General features: G+C 43.6%; 1 pseudogene; it reads right to left on the bottom strand.

Annotated features, from left to right (window-relative positions):
• Positions 1 to 1,925: 1,925 nt before the first annotated feature.
• On the bottom strand, positions 1,926 to 8,113 carry LOC131187474 (uncharacterized protein K02A2.6-like; annotated as a pseudogene).
• Positions 8,114 to 18,036: the final 9,923 nt, after the last annotated feature.

Here is an 18,036-nt window from a genome sequence, read left to right as displayed (position 1 = left end):
ATTCTTTTGTCTTTCAGGAAGAATTTGAAGACTTTGGTCTGCTAATGGGAATGGGGGACTAAACTTAATATGCTACCTTGGGGGTGGTAGATGTCTTGACGGTACTCCATCTGTTAACTTTTTAACATCTTGATATGAATCTTGTTCAATTTTTTTTATCTCTGCTTTTTAACTCTGCTTTTATACTACTATATGTTTTTATTGTAAACTGTCTACTTAGGCAATTGTTTTGCCTAGTGTCAGGGCAGTGATCAGGTGCCCATGGAATTGGTTCTTTTGGATTGAGAGACAATGAGCCCACCAGTGAATAAAGAAAATTTAAGCTTTATTATTAATTCAAGCAAACAGTTTTAAAGGCATAACATCAAAAGCAAGCAAGACGATACCCAAATTTTTTATAAGCGTCAGGAGTTCCTTCATAACAAGCAGAGATACCTCAAGGATATCCAATTTCCATAGTACCCAGTAGCAGGTTCTATGGAGAAGCTCCCAACAACCAAGAATTGTAAGCTGCCCAAAACCATTCATGGAGATGGATAGCAATAGAAAATGAATGAATGAATGAATGAATGAATGAATGAATGAATGAATGAGAATTCTAAGCTTTTTATCAAAACATGACACCATGGCCCTACTATAGTCATGAGCTGCAAGACCCCATCTTGACTGAGTGGGATGTGACTCTGGAATGCGAACTGAAAGTCTGAGACTTTCACCTGTTAGCAGCTATGTGAAGATCACCCCTTTTATATAAATTATCTTTATATAAAGATCATTTATTCAGTAAACAGGAGTTAAACAAAACAGTTCAGAATGAGCTCAAAGGTTCTAGACTTTTCTTAATATGAAGGAGAAATCAAAATATGTTGCTTAACTCTTTGAAATAACAATACTCTTCGACACTGCCACTACGGAAGCATAGAAATTTGATAAATAAATGTTAAACAATGTTAACTATGTTAATTTGGGGCTAGTGGTTAAGGCAGCAACCAGCTGATTGATTTCAGGTGATTTCAGCCCAACACACCTCACAAAGTTCCAATTCCTTATTACACCATTCATAATTCTGACTTCTTGTCAGTGCTAAACTTAAAAAAAAGAATTGTATTAATTCAAATTCATCAACTTTTAAACATCTAACTGTTTTAGGTTCCTCTACAGCTAATAAAGCAGCCTGGCCAAGTTATTCTAACAATACATTGTTTAATGGCTCATATTGCTAGGCAAATGTGTTATGTTATACGCAAAACATTTAATGGGCTACATTAAAATCCTTTAAATACTTCTTGTGGATCAATTCATTCAAGATGTTAATTCCATCTTATATAATGTCAACTTCTGATGTAAATCTGAATTAGTGCTTGCCACTTTATTATTAATGCAGAAACGTGTAACAGCTTTCAAAGCTAGGAAAGTCATATTTTGCTTCCTGTAAGTTGACCCAAGAACTTATCAAGATTTCAAAGGAATCAGATACTGGCTGTCTTAATGAGCTCAGAAGGAATAATAATCAAGAAAAGATTCATTCCACATGACTTTGGATATTAAAGTAAAAGTTCAATGATAAAGTTAAAATCTGGGAGATTAAATAGAGCATCTGCATAAATTAATCTCAGTTTAACTAGAGAGAATTGAGGGATCTTGTGCTGCCATTAAAACTTTCTCAGTATTTTAACTACCTTTGTAAAATATCTAATAGGAGTGGACATAGAAATCCATCTTAAAATGTACATCTGTCTAGAGGTTATATTCATTTTAATTATATAAATCTTACCTCAGAGACTAAAAGGTAATTCTAACCAATTAGTTATATCCATGTAATACTGTATATGCATATGGATATATTTAATTACATGTACTTTTAGATATTTGGGGATATACCAATATATTTTATACAATCAAAGTAAATTGCTAAAGTCAGCTTTTTATAACAAGGTATAGATCATTTTATCCTAGTGGAAGAAAGTAGAGAGTTTTTTAGCAGAATCCAAGACATATTGTTGTATTACTTTGTTTAAATCTCTGGCCAAATTTTAAATGTCAGCTGGCACAGCTCAGCAGCTTAGTACAATACATATTCCATAAGTCAGATCAATTCTCATTCAGCAATATCCTCATTCAGTTAGGAAAGCATGTGGATGTGTAGCAACTGCAATGTCCATACTCCTCCCCTGTTTCCCTCTAAATGAATCATGCTTGCCACTTTTGGACAAGCTAAACCTTTGAAAAAGAGTTTGATTGAAGAAAACATGGAGGGTAAGAAAAAGAAAAAGTGGAAGTGGGGAGAGAAAGCAATAAGTGACCTATGGATCATAGCAGTGGCGGGGTTTAGCAGGTTCTGACCAGTTCTGGAGAACCGGTAGCAGAAATTTTGACTAGTTCGGAGAACTGGTAGTAAAAATTCTGACTGGCTTCCCCCTTCTATTCTCTGCCTCCCAAGTCCCAGCTAATCAGGAGGAAATGGGGATTTTGCAGTATCCTTCCCCTGCCATACCCACCAAGCCATTTCCACCAAGCCTTGCCATGCCCACCAAGCCACACCCACAGAACCAGTAGTAAAAAAATTTGAAACCCACCACTGGATCATAGGTCATAATTATCTGAGAGAACATTTATCTTCCATTATATCAACCATTTAAGATAGACCAGGTGAGGAAATGAACAGAGCAAGTTGTTGTTAGTTGCGAAGTCGTGTCCGACCCATTGTGACCCCATGGACAACATTCCTCCAGGCCTTCCTGTCCTCTACCATCCTCTGGAGTCCATTTAAACTCATGCCTACTGCTTCAGTGACTCCGTCCAGCCACCTCATTCTCTGTCGTCCCTTTCTTCTTTTGCCCTCAATCTTTCCCAGCATTAGGCTCTTCTCCAGTGAGTCCTTCTTTCTCATTAGGTGGCCAAAGTATTTCAGTTTCATCTTCAGGATCTGGCCTTCTAAAGAGCAGTCAGGGTTGATCTCCTCTAGAACTGACTTGTTTGTTCGCCTTGCAGTCCAAGGGACTCGCAGGAGTCTTCTCCAGCACCAGAGTTCAAAGGCCTCAATTCTTTGGCGCTCAGCCTTTCTTATGACCCAACTTTCACAGCCATACATTGCAACTGGAAAAACCATAGCCTTGACTATACGCACTTTTGTTGGCAGGGTGATGTCTCTGCTTTTTAGTACGCTGTCTAGATTTGCCATAGCTTTCCTCCCCAGGAACAAGCATCTTTTAATTTCTTGGCTTCAGTCCCCATCTGCGGTGATCTTGGAGCCCAGGAAAATAAAATCTGCCACTACCTCCATTTCTTCACTATCTATCTGCCAGGAATTGAGAGGGCCGGATGCCATGATTTTAGTTTTCTTAATGTTGAGTTTCAAGCCAACTTTTGCACTCTCCTCCTTCACCCACATCAAGAGACTCTTTAGTTCCTCTTCGCTTTCTGCCATTAGAGTGGTATCAACTGCATATCTGAGGTTGTTGATATTTCTTCCAGCAGTCTTAATTCCAATTTTTGATTCATCTAGCCCGTCTTTCTCATGATGTGTTCTGCATATAAGTTAAATAGGCAGGGTGATAGTATACAGCCTTGCCGGACTCCTTTCCCAATTTTGAACCAATCAGTGGTTCCGTGTCCAGTTCTTACTGTGGCTTCTTGACCCGCATACAGGTTTCTCAAGAGACAAATAAGATGGTCTGGTACTCCCATCTCTTTAAGAACTTGCCACAATTTGTTGTGATTCACACAATCAAAGGCTTTAGCATAGTCAATGAAGCAGAAGTAGATGTTTTTCTGGAACTCCCTAGCTTTCTCCATGATCCAGCGTATGTTGGCAATTTGATCTCTAGTTCCTCTGCCTCTAAGAAATCCTGCCTGTACTTCTGGTAGTTCTCGATCCACATACTGCTGGAGCCTAGCTTGTAGGATTTTAAGCATAACCTTACTAGCATGTGAAGTGAGTGCAATGGTGCGATAGTTTGAACATTCTTTGGCATTGCCTTTCTTTGGAATTGGAATATAAACTGACCTTTTCCAATCCTGGGGCCATTGTTGAGTTTTCCAAATTTGCTGGCAAATTGGGTGTAGCACTTTTACTGCATCGTCTTTTAAGATTTTGAATAGTTCAGCTGGAATACTGTCTCCTCCACTAGCTTTGTTGTTGCTCAGATTTCCTAAGGCCCATTTGACTTCACATTCTAGGATGTCTGGCTCAAGGTTAGTGACTACCCGATCGTGGTTATCAGGGATGTTAAACTCATTCTTGTATAGTTCTTCTGTGTAATTTTGCCACCTCTTCTTAATCTCTTCTTCCTCTGTTAGGTCCCTGCCATTTTGGTCCTTTATCATGCCCATCTTTGCATTTTTTTTAATTTAATTTAATTTTTATTTGAATTTATATCCCACCCTTCTCCGAAGACTCAGGGTGGCTTACATTGTGTTAAGCAATAGTCTCATCCATTTGTATATTATATACAAAGTCAGCTTTTATTGCCCCCAACAATCTGGGTCCTCATTTTACCTACCTTATAAAGGATGGAAGGCTGAGTCAACCTTGGGCCTGGTGGGACTTGAACCTGCAGTAATTGCAGGCAGCTGTGTTAATAACAGACTGCATTAGCCTGTTGAGCCACCAGAGGCCCATAAAAACGTTCCCTTCATATTTCCAATTTTCTTGAATAGACCTCTGGTCCTCCCTATTCTATTGTTTTCTTCTATTTCTTTGCACTGTTTGTTAAGTTTGGGCAATGAAGAGGCAGGAGACGATGCAAGTGACAACAGCTCTTTAGTTTATTGTGATACCCAGCGAAAAACAATAGGCAAACACCTCTCTTTATATAGTATTTTGGCTGAGGCATCAGCCAATCAGCAACGTGTATTTTCCCGCCCAAATTTCCCTCCAAAATTTCAAATACATTACACTCCTCCCCTCCCAGAACACTTTTAGCCCATATTTACATAAAATTTGCATGTTATTTCTCCACGTAGTCATGCAAGTAGACAGGGCGTCTCCTAACTCTTTCTGACTTGCGCAAATCATTCCCTGGGAGTGAGTCGAGCTGGTCGGAGGGACTGTTTGTTCCTCCCAGCTCCTCCTCTGGGCCCATCGGCCCTGGATTACTGGCAGAGTCATCCCTGCTGTCCTCTGGAGGAGCCGGTTGGCATCGCTGGACTTCCTCTGATTCAGCTAAGTCCTCCGATCGCCTCGGGATTGAGCTAGCTGTTGGTTCAAATATTTGGTAGTCAGGGTCTGGCTGTTTGGTTTCTGGATCGTTTTGTATTCTTTTTCGTAATTGATCTATGTGGCGTTTCCACACTCGGCCATCCCCCAGGTCTACTGAATATGATTTTGGGCCTGTCACTCCTACAATTGTTCCTTTTAGCCATGCTGGACCCTCACTGTAGTTATGTGCCCATACCAGGTCGCCCGTGCTCATTGTTCTGGTTTTATCCTGCGTGTTCTGGTACCCATCAGGGGAGTATGTTGAGTTTAACTGATCTAAGGGGCACCGGAGTCTCCTTCCCATTAATAACTCCGATGGGCTGCGGCCGGTGGCCACACAGGGTGTTCTATGTTGGACTGCCAGGAAGTGTGTCAATTTTGGATCGCCAATCTCCTGGGCTAATCCTGGATAGCGCTTCCTTGGCACTGCGCACAAAACGTTCTGCAAGTCCATTCGTCGCCGGATGGAAAGGTGCCAAGAGGACATGTCGGATGCCCTCTCCTGCCAAGTACCCCTCAAACTGGTTGGCCATGAATTGTGGGCCATTATCAGACACTATGGTGTCGGGCAACCCCTGTGTCACAAATAGTCGCCTCAAAATTGTGATTACAGCTTCAGCTGTTGTGGTTTTCATGAGTATAATTTCCAACCACTTCGAGTAGGCGTCTACCACAATCAAGAAGGTCTGCCCATGGAAAGGCCCGGCAAAATCTATGTGGATCCTTGACCAAGGTCCTTGGGGTTTTTCCCATTCCCTTATGGGGGCTGTATTTATTTATTTATTTATTTTATTTATTTATTTGTTTAGATTTTTATACCGCCCTTCTCCCGATTTAGCCAAGATAAAAACTCAAAGTATATACAATTAAAACAAAAATTTAAAAACAAAGCATATTACAAAATGGCCAAGATATAAAAATTTAAAATTTAAAAACCCTAAAATAATAATAAAACCCCAATTAAAACCCCAGTTAAAATTTAAAACTATTAGGCCAGGGGGAAGTTCGTTCCAGAGTGTAGGAGCTCCAACAGAGGGCTAGCGGTCTTGATTCTTGGCAAGCTTGGCATTTCCCCACCCGGTCGCTAATATCTTTGTCCATTTGTGGCCACCACACATAGCTTCTCGCTAGACTTTTCATCCTCACAATCCCTGGGTGGCCCACATGTAATAATTCTAATACATGCCCTCGCAATTTCTCTAGAATAACCACTCTATCCCCCCATAACAAACAACCCCCTTGTACCGACAGTTCTGAACGCTTTTTGGTAAACTCTTTAAAATGATCTCCCGATGCAGTGGGCCATCCCCTCTGTACCCAACCGATCACAGTCTGGACAATAATATCTTTGTAGGATGCCCTAGTCACTTCCGTGGATGTGACCGGGCCAGAGTCCAGAGAGTCAATTAGCAATACAGGTGTCCCTGGGGTTGGGTCTTCAATAGTCTCTGGCAATGGGCATCTACTTAAAGCGTCCGCATGTCCCAAATCTTTGCCGGTCGGTGAGACAGTTGGTACGAGTATGCTGCCAGGAAAATAGTCCAACGGGTCAGCCTGGGTGATAATGCAACCGGTGTTGGACGGTCCCCCGCCAAGAGTCCCAATAATGGTCCGTGGTCTGTAATTATTTCAAATCACCGCCCGAACAGATACTCGTGGAATTTCTTTACCCCTGAGACTATGGCAAGTGCCTCTCGGTCTAGTTGGCTATAGTTCCTTTCTGTTGCTGACATCGTGCAGGAAAAATATGCGATGAGGGCTTCCGAACCCTTCGGTAATCTGTGGCTGAAGACAGCTCCTACCCCATAGGGTGCAGCATCACATACCAATACTAATGGCATTGTCCCATTATACTGTATTAGAAGGCTGTCGCTGGACAACAGTTTCTTAACACCTTTGAACGCCTTTGCCTCAACCCTGCCCCATGTCCAAACAGAATTTTTTGCTAGCAGCTTATGTAGTGGCTCGACTATCGTTGCCTTATTTTTTAAAAATACCGCATAGAAGTTTACAAGTCCCAAAAATGCTTGTAGTTCTGCTTTGTTTTTTGGGGGTGGAGCCTTCCTAATGGCTCACACTTTGCTCTCCGTGGGGTGGATGCCTTCCTTATCTATCCGATAACCCAAGAATTCTACTGATTCAACTCCTATATGGCATTTGTTGAGTTTAACCTTAAGCCCCGCAGACTTGAAAATATCCAAAACCTTCCGCAATTTTGACCCTTAACTCTCCCAAATTTTCAGCTGATATTAATACATCATCAAAGTATGGGACTACTCCCGGTAGACCCTGTAGGTGCCGTTCCATGAGGTTTTGGAATAACCCAGGGGCTACACTAACTCCGAACTGAAGTCGAGTGCATTTAAAAGCGCCCCGGTGTGTGACAATTGTCTGTGCTTCGGCTGTTTCGTTGTCAACTGGTAATTGTTGGTAGGCCTGTGCCAGATCGAGTTTGGCAAAAACCTGTCCCTGCCCTAACGAGTGCAACAAATGTTGTACGATGGGGACGGGGTAAGCACTCTTTTGCAATGCTTTGTTAAGCGTTGCCTTATAGTCAGCACAAATACGGACAGATCCATCCGGTTTGACTGGGGTCACTATTGGTATCTCCCATTTTGCATGGTCGACTGGGACTAGGATTCCCTGGTTTACTAATTTGTCTAATTCCCTGTCAAATTTGGGTTTGAGAGCGAACGGAACCCTCCTTGCTTTTAGTCTAATGGGAGCTACCTGGGGGTCTAAATTGAATGAAATGGGGGTCCCCACGTACTTGCCCAGGCTGTCTTGAAAAACATCCTCGAATTCCCGCAACAATTCATCCTTCAGGTTGCCGCCGATGCTGTGAACCCCGGTGATGCCCATTCCCAAGGCTCGGAACCAGTCGAGACCCAGCAAACTGGGCAGGTTTCCATCGACGATGGTGATCGGCAGGGTTTTATTGAATTGCCCATATCTCACTCTGACCGTTGTGGCTCCTCGAACAGGGATCCGGTTTCCCTGGTAGTCTTGCACTCTCAGCTTTTGTGGTTGCAGCTGGCGTTTCGCGACTTCTGGCAGGTCCCATGCGATTGTGTCTTAGGACATAATCATGATTGATGAGCCGGTATCCACCTCCATCTTACACAGCACTCCTTCGATGTAGGTCCTGGTGAATATTTTCTTTTCCAGTCGTGTCAATGCATGGCCCACTCGCACAGTGGTTTGGTTTGACTTCGCGCCTTTTTTGAATTGGCCAATCCCTGGACGTCTCGCGGCACCAGGGCCTTGCTGATTGGCCGGTTTGAATTTTTGGCGGCAAGGTTGGGAGGCTCGGCAAGCCTGAGCTATGTGTCCTTTCTTTTCACACCTCCAACAAATGGCGTCTTTGAACCGGCAATTCTGTCGTTGGTGTTGGCCTCCACAACTCACACACTCGTCACGGTCGCTTCTTTCCGGCCTCCCGGTGTGGAAAACCTCATCCTCTTCTTCACCTTCCCATTCTGCCTGGATTTCCTCACTGTGGATCGGCGTCACTTTCGCTGAGGAATTTGGCGTGTTCGGCTTCTGTAAGGTCTCTGCCGCTTTGGTGGACTGTTGTGACCCAGGTTCCTGGACCCGGACTCCTGGACTCGGATGATTCAGAAAGTGAGGGAGAAGACCTGGCAAGCCCTTCTTCTCTTGGGCCCTCTCCCTCCCTGGCACCCACTCAAAGGGAGGAGGAGGGGCCGGCAAGGCACCTGATTCTCTGGAGCCTTCTTCTGATTTGGCAATGCCCCAAGAACAGTTTTGGAGTGATGCAAGACTGCGCAGACGTGACAGGCGCGCACAGCAGAAACAGCGTTGGGATAAGGCCAAGGAATGATGGACATCTGCAGAGACTATAAATAGGAGGCGGGACTTCCTGGTTTTTTGTCTTGGACAAAGCAATGAATTTGCGCAGGCAAACTGTATCAATGGAGGGAAGAATATATTCGTGAGTAATTCTGGCCTTATCTATAATTTCCTCGTTATCTCCAGAAACTTGGCAGGCCCGTGGGTAGACGTGGCCAGGACATTTATCTATGGAAATAAAGTAGAAGAGGAGGCCTTTCACTGACTCTTTGTTGGGAGTATTGGGGGAGGGAAACACAACATTGAAATTTTGTGCACCCTGGCCTCATCTAGGGCTATCGATATGGTTAGGTTGCTTTTTGAAAGCAGCCGCCTCTGTAGTCGGATGTCCCTAACCCCACAAATGAGTTGTTCTAATAGGGTGTCCTCCAAGTCCCTGTACTCACAGTGGGTTGCGGCTTTTCTTAATGCGGCCATGTACACGCTAATCGATTCGCCCTCTCGCTGAATTCTTTGCCTTAGTTCGAACCGTTGCACGAACTTCGATGGCACCGGCACATAGTGTGCTCGTAGCGTTGTCTGCAGCACTGGCCACGGTACCGACTGAACCGGTGTTGGTTCCGACAGCGATTCAGTGGTATCGAAGACTTCGGGTCTGCAGTGGCTCAGGAAGTAAGCACGCTTTCGATTATCCGATACTCCTTGCAGTTCGTTGGCTTCAAGGAAACACTCGAAACGAGCCATGTACGACCCCCATTTTTCCTTGGCTGGGTCGAATGGCGCTGGCGGTGTATAGCTAGACATCGCTATGTATCCGTTCTTGATACTTGGCTGGGTTTGAAACTAAGTTGCTCCTTCAGCTCTTTTCCTAGTCTCCCTGCCTTCAATATGCCACCTTCGTCGCCAGTGTTAAGTTTGGGCAAAGAAGAGGCAGGAGACGATGCAAGTGACAACAGCTCTTTAGTTTATTGTGATACCCAGCAAAAAACAATAGGCAAACACCTCTCTTTATATAGTATTTTGGCTGAGGCATCAGCCAATCAGCAATGTGTATTTTCCCGCCCAAATTTCCCTCCAAAATTTCAAATACATTACACTGTTCATTTAAGAATGCATTCTTATCTCTTCTAGCTATTCTCTGGAATTCTGCACTCAACTGGGTGTATCTTTCTCTTTCTCCCTTGCCTTTCGCTTCCCTTCTTTCCTCAGCTATTTGCAGAGCTTCCTCAGACAGCCATTTTGCTTTCTTGCATTTCTTTTTCTTTGGAATGGTTTTAGTTGCTTCTTCTTGTACAATGTTACGAACCTCCGTCCATAGTTCATCAGGTACTCTGTCTATCAGATCTAATTCTTTAAATCTATTTGTCACCTCTACTGTATATTCATCAGGGATATGATTTAGTTCATACCTGAGTGGCCTGGTGCTTTTCCCTACTTTCTTTAGTTTAAGCCTAAATTTTGCAAGAAGAAGCTCATGATCTGAGCCACAGTCAGCTCCTGGTCTTGTTTTTACTGACTGTATAGAGCTTCTCCATCTTTGGCTCCAGAGCACATAGTCAGTCTGATTTCTGTGTTGACCATCTGGTGATGTCCATGTGTAGAGTCGTCTCTTAGGTTGTTGGAAAAGAGTGTTTGCTATGACCATCGTATTGTCATACGATGACAATACAATGAGCAAGTACTAGAACTCAATTGTTGGATATAACAGAATCTTGTGATCCTGTCAGAGTTTCTCCTTTATTACTTGTGAATGGTTTTTGCATTCCTTTGCTAACATGGTCTCTGCAATCCTGTATACATAATGTATATATAACATTATGGTTTCTGCCTGTCCTATAAGATTGGACAAAATCTACATGCTGTGGTCCCAGCCTTTAAACAATGTAATCCAGATAAAGATTGAGACACTAGTCCTCAGGAACCGCATAAGATTTTTATTAGATCCAACCTTGAATTCCTTTAAATGAATCATGAAGACTTTTTCCTCAGGCTGTGGGTGAGGGCATATTGTGGGCTATCTTTGTGAAGGCTTCCTATTTCTGTTCCACTATAATGACCACCCTCCTTTTCTGTTTTATTATATTGCTCTGTTCCTTTGGTTTCCAATGTGGAAGCTTTGCAACTGTGAATAATGTAAATATAAAATAAAATAAACTCTTCCTTTGTAAAGAAATGTTTTTATAACCCCTTTTTCTATTTAGAAAGGAAACCTTTATAAGAGAAACATGTATTGCCATGTCTTACGAAGCTACTACTGGTATCCATAAACAGAAACTACAACAAAAATGGCAAACATTTTATGCAAGTGTTTGAATGTGCACCATGTTATAAAGGGATACTTTGACAAAACTGCTCTGCCTTTTCTTGTTTTAATCACAAGGACAAAGGGTATTGCAGCAGATGAGAGTGTATTGCTGAATTTCACTGATCTTGAGAAGAGTTAAGCAGGGCTTCCTCTGGGTGAAACTTAATTCTTGAGTGGGAGATCTACCAGGAAGTTCCAGGAATATAAGCTAGATTGGAAGTTTTTTTAAAAAAAAATCTTCCCAAAAAGGACAATGCAAACCAATTCCATACTGTTGCTCATAAAATTATATTAAGCATGTAACCCATATATTCACTAGGAATCAAGCTTGATTTAAAAAGTCTTTACCTTAAGACAGGGGTGTCAAACTGGCACCCGTGAGCTGGATGCGTCACATGCAGGCCACGCCTATCCCAGCTCCGCAAAGGGGAAAAACATCGCACTATGTGATGTCATGTGACGGCAATGTGACGCCATGAGTTTGACACCTGTGCCTTAAGAGATGGTCACCATTCTGTTAATTTATACTTGATAACAATTAATCATAAAGAGACGGTCATCTTTCTCTTCTTTTATACCTGATAACAACTATTCAAAATATACTTTAATTAATTCATCAAGATAAAATTCATGACAAATATTGTTAAGACTGCTTCATAGCAGTTGTGTGACAAGAGGTTACATCCCTAAAATATACAGTGTTACATTTATACTGTCCAGTCTTGCAGCTGTATACTGTAGGTCTATCTATGTCCTCTTTTTATATGATGCCTTATTTTAGTTTGCTTCTGATACTGCATGCACCTCTAGTAAATAGCTGATGCTGACCGCAGATTATTGTGGCTCCTATTACGTATGGAGGTACGTAATAATATTTGCATGCCCACCGCTGATTGGGTGTTTCAGCAGTGGGAAATTTAAAGCACTGTCAGTGGCTGGCTTGCATGCCAGTGCTCTATAACGAGCTGGGCTTGGCTGCTGCCGAGTCGTTCATATTCTGCCTGCTGCTAAATAAAGTGCTGAAAGATACCGCTTGTCTCTTCCTTGCCTCAATCTAACACTGACGACAAGGATGGGATCTTAGGAAGGACAAGGTAACGGACCAGCTGCACATGGCAAGCCGTGGCTATCTTATCGAGTGGACGACCCTCCATTGGCCGACCAGAATGGCAAACCAACCCACACCTACCCTGGCAACCTACGATCCTTGATCGGAAGAATGGCACACATACATGAGCCACTTCAGGACATTTCTGCAAGCGAATAGCTACCAGGATCTGCCGGACGACCAAAAAAGACCCATCTTCCTAACCTACTGCGATCCAAAATGTTACAAGATGGCACAGATCCTCGTCTCACCAGCGGACATCGAATCCATTTCATAGTCCATGCTACAAAGCAAACTAAGGGACCACTATACCCCAGCCACTACCCCATCGTCAGCAGACATGAATTCTACTCGAACTGCCAATGAGACAGGGAGACCATCAACGATTTCCTAGCTGACCTCCGTGAGCTTGCCTCCAAATGTGAGTTCAATGACTTGGAGGAAATGATGAGGGACCTGGCCCTCCAAAAGAAATTAATGGTCAGGCGAGGAAATCACCTTCAAGGACACAGTAGAAGAAGCAAAAGCAGCTGAAAGCTCAGATGCTTCAGCTGCAGACTTTAAAAGAGTCAGCGGCGTGCACCAGAGCTACCGTGAGCCTGAACCCCTATGGGAATACTCGGAGGAAGAAGAAGAAGGGGCTGATGATGACACGGTGCACAGAGTCCACCCATACCGATGAGGGAACCGCAGAAACCGGGACACCCAACCACCCAATTGTGCAGGCTGCCAGGGAGCACACATGAGGTCATTGTGCCATTTCAAAGACACCATCTGCCACCGCTGCCAATGGAAGGGACACATTGCTGAGGCCTGCCGAGCCACCCAGCACACCCTTCCTTCCAGCAGACCACCCCCGTCTCCCCGATGCCAGGCACTAGCCAGAAATGGACCCCAATGGAACCGATGCAGGGAAGTCATCTACCCGGACCACCGAAAGATCCACCAAACCTTTGTGGGGCACACAGATGCCTGCGACAGAAATAAGTTCCATGCAACAGTCTCCATCAAAGAGAGACCATGCAAGATGGAACTGGACACTGGGTCCTACTTCACCATAATCTCGTGGGAGACCCTGAAGTATTTAAACCCCAACCTGAAAAGGAACCAACTAAAACCTCAACGACTCCGCCTGCACAATTTCCAAGGCAACCCCATCGCCATACTGTGCAGAGCTGAAGTTAGGGTTGAATTCAAGGACTTCAGTGGCAATCTATCCCTAACAGTCATCTCCAGCAAGCACCCCATGTTGCTAGGTGCGGAATGGTTCGAAGCACTGGGGCTAAGCGTCATGGGATTGCACCAGGTCTGAGGGACTGAACTGTATCAGCTGCTGGCCGAATTTGGGGACATGTTCAACGGATGCCTAGGTAAATATATGGGGAAACCCATATCATTTAGCCTAGACCCCCAAATCACCCCCATCAGGCTCAAACCTCACAGGGTTCCATTTGCTCTGCAAGGTGGATGAGCAATTAGACAAGCTAATTGCCCAGGGAATCTTGGAGCCAATTGACCATGCCACGTGGGAGACCTGAATTGTCACCCCAATGAAGCCAGATGGGTCAATCAGGGTGTGCGCTGACTATAAGTGCACAATCAACAAGGCTTTACAACAGCACGCATACCCAGTCCCAGTGGTCCAACATCTGCTGCATTCCCTGGGCAAAGGCAAGGTATTCGCCAAATTGGAGCTGGCACAAGCATACCAGCAATTGCCTGTGGATGAGGCCACTGCAGAAGCCTAGACAACAGTGACTCACCGGAGGGGCATTCAAATATAAAAGACTGCCATTTGGAGTGAGCATAGTCCCAGGGCTTTTCCAGAGCATGATGGAGGGGCTGCGGTAGGGCATTCCAGGCATCATCCCCTACTTTGATGATGTCCTGATATCAGGACAATCTATGAGGGAATTAATGGCCAGACTTAGAGAGACCTTAGGGAGGTTCCAGCAAAGAGGATTTAAAGTGAAAAAGGAAAAGTGCCAAATCGGGGTCACCCAAGTTAAATTCCTGGGGTACCTCATCGACTGCAAAGGGATCCACCCGACCCAATCAAAGATAAAGGCCATCAAGGAAGCCCCAACCCCCAGGAATAAGGCAGACTTACAAGCCTTTTTGGGACGACTGAACTTTTACTCCATTTTTAAAAAACAAAAGGCTACCATTGCTGAGCCGCTTCACAGGTTCCTGGGGAAGGCAGCAGCATGGACATGGGGACAAAAAGAAAACGACGCTTACAACGCAGTCAAAGATCTCCTATCATTGGACAGGGTCCTCATCTAATACACCAAGACCCTGCCACTACTGCTGACCTGTGACGCGTCCCCTTTCGGAGTGGGAGCTGTTCTGAGCCACAGACTTCCGGATGGGTCAGAGGCCCCAATAGCATTCTACTCTAAGACTCTCTCTTCTGCCAAATGGAACTACAGCCAGCTTGACAAAGAAGCCCTAGCTGCCGTGGCAGGAATCAAGCATTTTCACGAATACCTCTATACCCGGAGATTCAAACTCATCACCAACCACAAACCACTACTGGGTCTCGTCGCAGGAGACCAACAAACCCCAGCATTCATGTCATCCAGATTGACAAGGTGATCCATCTTCCTAACAGGCTACAATTATAAACTAACCCACTGACCCGGAAAGAATCTCACCAATGCAGATGCCCTCAGCAGATACCCTCTGCTGGAATTAGTGCAAGACCCCACACCCACCAAGCCATGTCCTGCTCATCGACGCTGAGATCCACCAAGATTGCGGACCACACCAAGACAGACGAGGTACTGTCCAAGGTCTTGAACTGGGTGTTGAGGGGATGGCCACTGGAAAGGGCGGAAGAAGAATTCAGGCAGTTTGAACAGAGACAATCAGAACTGTCAGTGTTATAGGGCTGCCTGCTTTGGGGGGGGGGAAGTAATAGTCCCCCAGAATTTGCGAAGACAGGTGCTCAAGACATTACATACTGGATACCTGGGCATTGTGCACATGAAAGCACTCGCCCGGAGGTACATCTGGTGGCCCAATGTGGACAGAGACATCTCAGAATGGGTGGCAACGTGAATGCCCTGCCAGGAAACACATCCAGCGCCAACCCACATGACCCCCAGGGAGTGAGAGGCACCCAACGGACCCTGGTCCAGGGTGCACATAGACTTTGTGGGACCCATGGGGGGGGCAAACCTTTTTAATAGTAGTGGACACCTACTCAAAATGGTTGGAGGTCATCATCATGCCCACTTGCACAACGGAAGCCACCATAAGAGCCCTCAAAAGGCTGTTTGTCACCCACGGACTACCGGACACACTGGTGTCAGACAATGGACCTCAGCTGACAGCCAAGACCATGGAGCCATTCTTGAGGGGACTGGGGATTCGACACGTCCTGGTAGCCCCATTCAGGCTGGCCAGTAATGGGCAAGCAGAACGAATGGTCAGACTGACCAAGGAGACCCTGCCATTATGGGATCTAAATCATACAAAATGGAGCTGGTTGATGATCGAGTATGAAGGCATCACATCAACCAGCTACGAACCTGAGTTCGAGAGTCCCGACTGAAGAGACCCGGGAGAGAAAGCTAGGAAAATAACTCAAACAGTCCAGGGTCTTTGCCCCAAGGATCATATAGAAATGGTGAACCCGACCGCAGAGAACTGGCCCTGACTGACAAAAAGAAACCAACCTAAACTACAAGCTGAGAAAAGTTCACGGTGACTTATCTGAGTCTAGTGAGGTCCCTCGGAGCGGCCAGGACAAGAACCCTCTTGATGCCGAGCCTGGAACGGCAATGCAGGAGACAAAGTTCCAGGCATTTCCATTGCTGCCAGCTGAGACGCGATAAGCAGAACCTCACTCGAGGGGGGCAGAGAAGAACAGATTCGCGCAGGCCCAGTAGGACTGTCAGGCACCCTGCCTACTTACATGATTATGTAAGCTATGTAAATAACTGATTGGTTGTGTCTTTTCCAGGAGGGGAGGGGTGTTACGTATGGAGGTACGTAGTAATATTTGCATGCCTGCCACTGATTGGGTGTTTCAGCAGCAGGAAATTTAAAGCGCTGTCAATGGCCAGCTTGCATGCCGGCGTTCTATAAAGAGCTGGGCTCGGCTGCTGCCGAGTCATTCGTATTTTGCCTGCTGCTGAATAAAGTGCTGAAAGATACCACTCATCTCTTCCTTGCCTCAATCTAACAGCTTCTTTTCAAAATTCTCAAAATTTGGCTCCTTGCGCTCCTAACTGAAACAAGTGTTTTCCTCTTCCCTTGCTACAGATACACCTTCAAGCATATCATTTAAAATAAAAAACAAAAGGAGGCACAGCATGAATTTTAGACAGATCAATCACTCCTTTTATTGGTCCATACTGTTCTTTATTAACTGTTTTATAAAAACTTGATTCTGATCTAAAATCACATATGAACTTGGTATCCCCATATTTAATTGACCTCATAATCTGCATTAATTATAAACAAATACTTGTATGCTTTTGCACAGTAGAAAATGAATTTCCCTTTATGAAAATAAATATTAATGATCCTAATCACTGTTAACAACTGCTGCTGTGCTTCTCTTGAAACAATTCACTCACATAATGGTAGAGCAGCCTGCCAAATTGAGGTAATATTAGACAACATGAAATAACAATATTGTGGACATTTACTTAGTGCTTCATCATGAAAATAAATAAGTTTTTCAGCAACCATTGAGAATATTTTCTAAATTTGGAATGTGAATAAGCTATCATAATCTTTAAATTTTAAATAAATAAATAAATTTTAATTTTCAAATAAAGTTCAAGATAAATATAACTTTTAAATAGAAATATAATAAAATTGAAAATTATTAAAATAAAATTCCATCTGTTTGCTAAATTGGTGTCTGATGATAGACAGACTTAAATGTTCAGCTGAATGTTTTATTTTTCCTCAGCATGAGCAATATTTTTTTTGACAAATATTAGAAATCCTTTTATCATATTGAAATTATTCTACATAACTACTTATGCTCTATCTTAGTAATAAAAAGAAATCTTTTTTATTTTTAAGAAAATGAAGGTAGAGAATGGTCAGTGAGTCATAATTGGGAAACAGGAAATAAACTAACATGTAGAAATCTCAACTCACAATAAAAATGTAAGAATTTTATCCCAATTTATGCTTCTGGTTAAAAAAAAACATTTTCAGTTCAATGTTTGCTGTTAGGTCCCCTGAAATCAATGAAATACATTTAATATTAAATCTCATTTCATTTCAATTGATACAGTCCTTCCTTCCTTCCTTCCTTCCTTTGACTCATTTAACATCAGCTCTAGTTTTGCCATACATTCTTTTTCTAGGCAAATGTATCTGAATTCACTTGATTGATGATAAAAAAGGGCATGTGGGAGGGAGAGATATAGAATATCTGCTTGTCATTTTAAAAAATTGTTTAGATGTGCAGGAAACGGTACATACAAACGCCAAACAAATTTTTAAGAAATCTAAACAAATGATTCAGAAATGTCAGATCCTGCCTACAGCAAGTTAGTTTGGCTTTTTGCCAGTTTTAAAGAACCGTCACTTGATTAATGCTTCTGTGCTAAAGAGATAAAGCAAAGCACACATAGCCTGTGA

The sequence above is a fragment of the Ahaetulla prasina genome, chromosome 1, assembly GCF_028640845.1.
Source record: "Ahaetulla prasina isolate Xishuangbanna chromosome 1, ASM2864084v1, whole genome shotgun sequence".
NCBI classification, from domain to species: Eukaryota; Metazoa; Chordata; class Lepidosauria; order Squamata; family Colubridae; genus Ahaetulla; species Ahaetulla prasina.
This window is presented reverse-complemented; position numbering and strand designations above follow the sequence as displayed.